This window comes from Rhineura floridana, chromosome 4 (assembly GCF_030035675.1).
Source record: "Rhineura floridana isolate rRhiFlo1 chromosome 4, rRhiFlo1.hap2, whole genome shotgun sequence".
Classification (NCBI taxonomy): domain Eukaryota; kingdom Metazoa; phylum Chordata; class Lepidosauria; order Squamata; family Rhineuridae; genus Rhineura; species Rhineura floridana.
Window position 1 is genome coordinate 9,039,432 of NC_084483.1, and position 8,169 is coordinate 9,047,600.

The window sequence follows — 8,169 nt, forward strand, 5'->3', positions numbered from 1 at the left end:
AGTCAACTACTGCTTCTTTAAAGATCTTTTGGCTCTAATTCACATTGGGTGAATTTGAGATTATTATTATTTTGCAAGTAGCCTTACATTTAAAAATCTTGTGAGATTCGAGTTGGGTTTGATGCCTTTTTGAATCCCTTCCAGTTCTGTGAGGTTTTAAGACTAGAGACAGGAGAAGAAAACTGCTAAAAATGGTCATGTCAATTTCTGTTACTAAGTAAGTAGCCCTGATCAGCCCTCTTTGTTATGTAAGCAAGGGGCAATATGTTGGCATGGAAACTAAATAGCTGGAGACGTTTCTGGAAGGTGAGAGTGGGCATGTCTTTCTTACCTCTTCCATATCCTGGTATCTGTGTTAGAGGTGGAATGATCTGGCAATTTTGGTTCTCTCAGTTTTTGTTTGTCTCATTTTCCGTGGCGCAGATTGGTAAGCGGCGGTAACGCAGCCGAAGCTCTGCTCACGGCCGGAGTTCGATTCCAACGGAAGGAGGAAGTCGAATCTCCGGTAAAAGGGGTCAAGGTCCACTCAGCCTTCCATCCATCCGTGGTCGGTAAAATGAGTACCCGGCATATGCTGGGGGGTAAAGAAAGGTCAGGGAAGGAACTGGCAATCCCACCCCATATATACGGTCTGCCTAGTAAACGTCGCAAGACGTCACCCTAAGAGTCGGAAACGACTCGCACTACAAGTGCAGGGACACTACCTTTTAATCTTAAATTCAGTTCTCCACATTTCTGCATCAATCTGTGTTTAAAAAGAAAAAAGCTCGAGAAAATTCTTCAGTGCAAGCCTCTCCTAATAAATACATTTTTGTAGGCAGTTTTGATTAATGTACACATTTTTGCAAGCAATTTATGTTAATATGATGCATTTTTGTATGTTCCTTTCACAAACATATTTATTTTGTGCACACTTTCCCCTAATATATGCATTTTTGTAAACATTGCTTGGTTGGAGAACTGCGTCGCAAAATTCAGATAAACGCAAATTTCAAAGGATGGCTGTGTTTTGATTCTCCTATTCTTTTGGATTTGATAAATTCAGCCTTAAATGTGAACTTAACTGAATTTCTCGCCCATCCCTAATCTGTATGCATATAAGAGAACAATAGACTGGAAGGTTGGGAGTCAGCTGGAGGAAAAAGTCAGAGCGGTGAGATTTCTTGGGAGCTCTGAAGGAGCTGGGTGCCTCCTCCTAGAAACCTAATGGGAAAGCCCTGTCTGTTGGAATGGTTTGAGCTGTGAATTTCTGCTTATGCTCAATCCATAAATAAACTCAACTATTACAAAACACAGTAAGCCTCCAGTTACCATATTCCAAGCAAACAGAGCCTAAGTGCATGCTGCAACCCTGGAGTTCTCAACACTGGAAGAACTGGGGCAGGAAACTGGGTTATATTCAACTAAGTCCTCTTGAGAGCAGACCCACTGAAATTAATGAACCTAAGTTAGTCAAGTCTATTAACTTCGGGTCTACTCAGAGTAGGACTAGCACTGAATACCACCCTGTAACAGTCAACAGCAGGTAATGCCTTTTCACACACTCAGGAATGTATCTGTTAGCAAGTTATGGAATGCAAGCTGCATTTACTTGTGTGTCTCTGAAGGCACAAGGTACTTTTGTACTTTAGATGGCTAAAATGTGGTACATGGTAGACCAAGGCACCTTGAAAAATATGACAACTGGATATTTATATATCTACCTGTTAAAAAGCGTAACAGCAAGTCTTCAAGTTGCACCTGTCGTGATGGATAGTCCTTTCCTCCTCTCAAGTCATCTGGTCACCAGTTCAAATCCCTGTAGAACTGTTCCTGGAGGGTGAGAGAAGGCAGTACTTTTAAAAAATGAAGTTGGAAGAGGGACCAAAGGTCAGTGGTAAAGCACATGCTTTGCATGCAGAAGCTCCCAGCTTCAGTCCATGGCATCTCTTTAAAAAAAAGTTCATCTGGTAAAAGATCTGTGGCTTGGAGCTGGAAGAGCTGATACAGTCAGACTTAGCCAATCATGACCTTTATGGACAAATAGCCTGACCAGGTATAAGGCAGCTTGCTGTGTTCATCATACCAGCAGTCAGCCCTCCAGCAGTCACACATAAAACAGGAGTGTGGGATTTCCTCTGCCACACACTTGAAATAGCCTCTGATTGGGAGAGGAGGAGTTGCAATGGGAGCCAGGGTTACACTTCTGAAAACTTTACTCTCCTGCAGCTTCTGAGCTCTTAAAATGACAGACTGTTTGGACTACAACCTGGCAATCTTATACACTCCATTGGCCTATTAGATTTGTTTACTGGTGCTGTTGAGCAAATTATCCATGCATGTGGTTTATATCCTGGCAATCAGGGTTCTTGTCAATTGCAGTATCATTCATACTGTTACAGGATTGTGGGGTTGGTCTGCATGGTATCTGTGAGTCTCCTCCCAGCCTATATTTCTGAGTTTTTAGCAGACAAACCTGCTGTACTGGTAATGCCAGTTTCTTTAAGCTAATGGGTTTGTTAAGTGCCCCATTAACATGTGTAAAGATTTTGGTCCAGCAAAGCCCTGTTGCTATGGGAACTCTTTCAGGAGAGAGGCCCTCCTCCGCCCCTCACGTGGCTGGGATAGGATGTAGATTTAGAATTGGTCTGAGGTGAAGCTGGGAACTAGGAAGACACACAGAGAGGACTGCTTTATTTGCTGAACCCCAAGCAATGGCTTTGGGGACTCCCTAGAAACCTGAGGGGGGACCAAGATCTGTTGGGGTGTTAATGCTGTGAGCCCCTCCATCTTTTGCTTAGGTTTTATATATGTGTAAATAAACCATATATCGCAAAGATACCACATCTCTGCTGACTTTTATTCCAAGGAAACCAAACTCTAAGCGCAGGAACCCCTGGAAGGTTCACACCTCTCAGAGATTGGGGTGCATGTAACAATACTGTTCTTGTCAATTGCAGTATGATTCATGTTACAGATGTTTCTTTCCTCATGTTATTTGGCATCTTATGATCACATCTGCTGAGCATTGTGGTGGCTTTGGCGTGATTAGTCTGTGTCTTTCAGGAATCTTTTTCTTGTTAAGATTAACTTCAGCTTTCCACCAGCAACCCCACAGTACTTCAAAAGACAATTCCCAACTGTGTAATGTCTCCTCTCTTTTTTTGCTGTTATGTGTGACGCACCACTACTCCCTCTACTAGTGAACTCATTGTCCCTGCGCCAAAAGAAATTAAGCCAAAATGGAGCCATTGAGAAACAAGAGAAAAATATCAGGGAGTTTTCCTGCTAGGGTCAGGATTATATTGTAATATTCTGTTGCAGGTTCCACTTGTTTTCTATAAGCAACAAGCGGTCATTTGTGCTAGGACAGTTATCTCTCCTAGGGGAATATGGACCTCTTGTATTCACAGGTGTTCTTGTCCTCTCCCTCTGTCTGTAATTTGCAACTACTATCGATGTTCAGCTGAATGCATAGTTGAGTACTTCAGTTTCCAGCAAATCTTTCCCAGAGCTTGGAAAAGTTACTTTTTTTGAACTACAACTCCCATCAGCCCCAGCCAGCATGGCCACTGGATTGGGCTGGTGGGAGTTGTAGTTCAAAAAAGTAACTTTTCCAAGCTCTGATCTTTCCATACATGCAAATTCCAGTGGTTTTAAAAATGCAACAAAGGATTTTATGCAGATGCTCATCATTCACATTCTCTTTCTGTAGACTACCTGAATGGCACCTTGTTGAAATATCAAATGTGTCTAGCATGTGATGAGGGAGTCTGTAGAAGAGGATCTTGAAGATGTTCAGGAAGATGCTTCTTGCAGATTCTGGATTGGAAGCAACTACAGTTAAGACACTTTTAGCTGTCCTGACAGGTGCATGCAAGTGCCTATAACTGAAACAGTTCCTATTACATTGGATCAACTGTGGCCCTGAACGTCCTTAACAAGCACTGAGAACCTACATAATCAGCAGAAGGAGGAGACCACAAATGCCTACAAAGCAGTAGAAGAAGCCACATGCCCAGCAGCTGGTCAGCTCCTGAAAAACATGAAGCTGGGCCACAGGAGCAGTTAACAAGAGCTGCTTAAGATCTTTAGTAAAGCAAGCAAAATTATAGATACTTCTGCTAGGATGTCAACTCAACACAGAGCAGCAGGCTCGTTAACAGTTGCGTTTTCAAATCTTGTGTAGCCAAATGCATGGATAGACAGACCTCCTGTCCATGGAATATCGTAAGCCTGTAGAAAGAGTCCTTCCCTCGTGCACTAGGAACATAGGAAGCTGCCTTACACTGAGTCGGATCACTGGTCCATCTGGCTCAGTATTAACCACCCTGACTGGCAGCAGCTCTCAGGTTTCAGACAAGGGTCTCTCCCAGTCCTACCTGCAGGTGCCAGGGATTGAACCTGGGACCTTTTGCACGCAAAGCAGATGCTCTGCCGCTGAGTTACAGCCCTTCTCCGTTATTTCACTTTCACATCAATGTTATTCTGGGTTCCCAAATCATTGTCTTCCATGTTCCCCTGTTCTTCTTGGCTACGTCCAGCAGAAGGATGTTTAAACAACTTGTGGACTTCCCAGAGGCATCTGGCTGGCCTTTGTGGGAAACAGGATGCTGTGCTTGATAAGCCTTCAATATGATCATGGAGCAAGGGCTCTTCTTATGTTCTAATTATGCAGGACATCCAGGACAGCCACGCTTGTGCTTTGAGCATCCCTTAATATTGATGCACAGTATTGGCCATTAACAGTCTGGATCTAAGCCACACAATTCGTTCTCAGAAATCTGGCATTAACGGTGAGGATGGAAACTTCCTAGAGCAGATTTGAACCACTCTGGACCCTCCAAGCCAGACTCACCCCAGCAATCATATGTGACAGCCCATCAGGGACTTAATAGGCTTTCTGGTTTTGTTGTCTGCCTGGGCTTGCAAAAACAGAAGTTGGGGGTTGACGAATGTTTAGCAGTCTGTGTTTAGCTTGCCCTAGACCAGGTGGGAACCTCAGGCCCAGAGGCCAAACGTGGCCCTGCAGGCCTCTCTATCTGGTCCTTGGCCATGCCCTCTCCCCAGGCCACATCTCTCACCAGCCCTGCTCTGCTGTCTCCTAGAGTGCTTTCCCCTGTTGGAGTGTGTCCTTGAAGTGTAAAAAATGCTTCTTGCTTGGTTGGAAGGAGGATGGTGAGATGTGCTTGCACGTGCAGAAATGTTGGACTTTTGTGCAGCTATTGCTAGTCAGGCGGTATATAAGTCTAATTAATAATAATAATAATAATAATAATAATAATAATAATAATAATAATAATAATAATAGCTAAGATATAGCCTACTGGATAAAAATAAGTAGGGCTGTGCACAGACACTCTCCCCATATCAGATTTGTGGCTCCAATTTGTAAATACAGATCAGGCCCAATCCAGTCTGGACAGATTTGGCCCCGATCCGACCCAATCCAAATATTACAAACTCCAGAAATCCCATTGACTTACATTGTTAAACCAAATGGCCACAACTTTCTTGTTTTTTGACCTAGGGGCATGAAAGTTGACTACATGGTAGCTGCTGCACAGGGGGTTAAACCTGCCAAGTTGCAGCTCTGAGAGTTTACATGCTAGCCACCATTAAAACTTGAATGGACATAACAATTCTGTTTTTTCACACAGGAACATGACATTTGGTGGCACGGTAGCCCCCATAGAGGGAATTACCCATCTGAAGTTTGGAAGGGTTAATTTCAGGGCTTTTCATGCTACCTTTAAAAATTGCTTTTTCCAAGAACCATATTTTTTTTAAAAGACAGTGTTCATTCATGTCAATTCCCATGCTTCCGTTTCCTTTGTTCCATTCTTAAAGATTTTGAACAAAAAATGAGTTTGGTTTTTTTTTTAATTAGGTTTGCAGTACTAGACATGATTAAGTAGCATTAGGTAGACACGAGCTGGTAACACCATGGAGATAATATGCACATAGGATCATGAAATATGGGGACATGGTGACCCCTATAAAGGGGATTAACCCTGCCAAATGTCAGGTAGGCAGATCCAGGGGTTTTCATGCTAGCCGCATTTGCTTTTTCCAAGAAAGATTTTTTTTAAAAAGGCCCTTTCATATAGGGAGCGGATTGCCAACAGCAGGGAAAAATAAAAATACTATTTTGTATTAGTAATATTCACTGTGGTTAGCAATTGGAAATAATAATCATCATCTCAGAATGCTAGCTAATATGCCCACAAAATTTGGCTGGTTCCAAGCTGGCTGCTGCTTTATGGGTAGCAACTAGATGATGGAAAAGTTTCAGAAGAGGGCAACCAGAATGATCAAGGGGATGGAGCGACTCCCTTACGAGGAAAGGTTGCAGCATTTGGGGCTTTTTAGTTGAGAGAAAAGGCGGGTCAGAGGAGACATGATAGAAGTGTATAAAATTATGCATGGCACTGAGAAAGTGGATAGAGAAAAGTTCTTCTCCCTCTCTCATAATACTAGAACTGGTGGACATTCAAAGAAGCTGAATGTTGGAAGATTCAGGATGGACAAAAGGAAGTACTTCTTTACTCAGCACATAGTTAAACTATGGAATTTGCTCCCACAAGATGCAGTAATGGCCACCAGCTTGGACGGCTTTAAAAGAAGATTAGACAAATTCATGGAGGACAGGGCTATCAATGGCTACTAGCCATGATGGCTGTGCTCTGCCACCCTAGTCAGAGGCAGTATGTTTATGAAAACCATTTGCCGGAAGCCTCAGGAGGGGAGAGTGTTCTTGCACTCGTGTCCTGCTTGCAGGCTTCCCCCAGGCACCTGGTTGGCCACTGTGAGAACAGGATGCTGGACTAGATGGGCCACTGGCCTGATCCAGCAGGCTCTTCTTATGTTCTTATGATGATGATGATGAATAATTTGGGGAGCTGTGGCAAAATATATCCACAAGGTTTAATAATAATTCTTATAAATGAGAATAGAATAAAAAAAAATTAAAACTGAAAAAAACTTTTTTAAAAAAATATGTAAATAAGGATGGGACTGAGATTAACTGGGAAAGAATAAAAAACATACACAAGATAAACAAATGCCACCCAAACCCCACCAAACATTTCTAAGAGATAGAACTTATAAAAGATTTCTGCAGTTTAAGGCTTTGCCTCTTCAAAGCACTGTGATTGGAGAGTGATGGGTGGAGTGATATCCTTCTAGCCTCCCTCCCTTTCCCCCCTCCATGGTGTTCTCCTTATATGGCATTGTAATTGCTCCATTTCAGAGACTTCCTGTCTGGGTTCATTAGAGACTGTTTGAGCTACAGATCTGTACAAATTGATTTGGTACTAGCCAATCCACTCTGTAGAGATTAGTGGCTGCTTCAGCCTGATCTGAACAGGATGAAAACCAGCCTATTTTGGATTGTAATTTCTGTTTTTGTACAAATCTGGTGCATAGCTCTAAAAATAAGAATCACACCCATTATTCCAACCACTTTTGCCTTTGGACCTGCCCATCACTAGCATGTTGCCTCAGAAAGGTTACTTATGAAGAAATGCAGTGCCAGGCTAAAAAAGGTTCCTCAATCCTGCTTGCTCTATAATGGTTTCCTTTCTAGAACTGTTGTGAGATGGACCTGATAAGCAGGAATGCTCCTGTTTCCTCCCTGGATTGTCAAAGGGCATCAGAGTACATCATTTCCCAGTACATTGGCTTAGGGCCAAAAGCACATCACATTTATCATAGAGTTGCTGCTCCATGTTCCCACTTCCCTGTGGCTGCTGGTGTAAGTAAGCTCACAGGAGTTTTATGAGTGCCTATGGATGGACAAATTTTTCTGCTTCAGTTGCTCATTTTCCCAGTCTTAGCCATCTCCCACTGTTGTTCCCCAGCAATTGGTATGCCTTTGATCCCGGAGCTAGCATGTAGCCATCATGACTAGCAGCCATTGGGAGCCTTATCCACTGTGAATTTGTTTAATCCCTTTACAGCTGTGTAAGTCGGGGGCCATCGCCAGATCTTGTGAAAGCAAATGACAGATTTTAACTATGTGCTGTGAGAAGTCGTCTTTCCTCCTGTCTTATCCTGAATTTCCCACCACTCCACTTCATTGGATGAAACTAGTATTGTGAAAGACAGAGAAAAACATCTCCGTGGCACAGAGTGGTAAGCGGCGGCAACATAGCCGGAGCTCTGCTCACGGCCGGAGTTCGATTCCAA